This window comes from Phocoena sinus, chromosome 6 (genome assembly GCF_008692025.1).
Source record: "Phocoena sinus isolate mPhoSin1 chromosome 6, mPhoSin1.pri, whole genome shotgun sequence".
NCBI lineage: Eukaryota > Metazoa > Chordata > Mammalia > Artiodactyla > Phocoenidae > Phocoena > Phocoena sinus.
The window spans coordinates 102,685,868-102,687,122 of NC_045768.1; positions in this window are offsets into that span (position 1 = coordinate 102,685,868).

Below are 1,255 nucleotides of genomic sequence, written 5' to 3' on the forward strand. Positions count from 1 at the left end.
ATTAGAGAGAGTAGGAGAAAAGAGAAATCAAAGATGATGCCAGGGTGTTTGGCCTGGGAAATGCGAAGTATAGAGGTTCCATCTATTGATGTGGGAATGACTGGGGAAGACTTTAGAAAAGCGCAGGGGGGTTAAGGAAGAGGACGGGAAATGGGACATTGTTTGTGTCACGGGAAGCTGGCTGCTGTGAGGCATTAAAATGCAGATGGCAGCTCATGGGAAACCAATTGCTATAAACCCTGTGCTCTTACTTTACCTGTAAAATGTGTGGAATACACGTCGTCCCAGCTCTCAGTGTTAGGAGAAAAGGTGTGAGTGCTTTCGAAAGTAAAACACACGATCAAACCAAAACTTGATGCTGATGCTAATTTTTTATAATCATTGAAATGAAAATCTCAACAGTGAAGAATGAAAGGAATGCACAGAAGGGGAATTTGTCCCCATATGGGTAGTAGGATGAGAACAGAGGAGAAAACAAGACTGACTGCGGGTAGATGTAAAATGAATGTGTTGGCTTTAACGGTGTGATGTGGCCTTGGATATGATGACATGCTTGGGCTGCGTGCAATCTCCAAGTGATCAGTTAAGTCTTTCAAAGCCATTTTGTTATTCTGATGCTTCATGATCAAGTAATTCCTGGCAAAACAAGGTCTGCTTTTATTCCTCAGCAATCGTGATCATCTATTTGATTGCTCTAAAAGGAAATGGCTGGCTATATTTCATGGTCCTTTCATGGACCTTATTTCATCGTCCAGGGAGCCTCATGCTCCAACTCCATGTCCCACATGTCTTGGGAGAAAGGGACTCTCACAGCAGACAGAGCTCCAGACTCCATGTTGCTAGAGTGGCAGCTACGTCCTTCCAAGATGACAGCATTGCATGGGTATCACCACCTCGCTCTCCAGGCTGGAATGCCGGCTCCCCCTCTCTAGGGGAAAGAGCACAAAGTGAATTCTCAGTGTGTAAGTTCTGATTTACTCAACTTAGTTAAGTGAATTGAAAACTAGGCAGTTAAATTCAGCTTGTTTATTTCAAAGGCAAGTATCAGTTAAAAAGAAGAAAAATTCAAGTGGTTTCTCGAACTGTGCTTTTTTTTTTTTTTTTTTTTTTTTTGCGGCACACAGGCCTCTCACTCTTGTGGCCTCTCCCGTTGCGGAGCACAGGCTCCGGACACGCAGGCTCAGTGGCCACGGCTCACGGGCCTAGTTGCTCCGCAGCATGTGGGATCTTCCCAGACCAGGGCTCGAACCCGTGT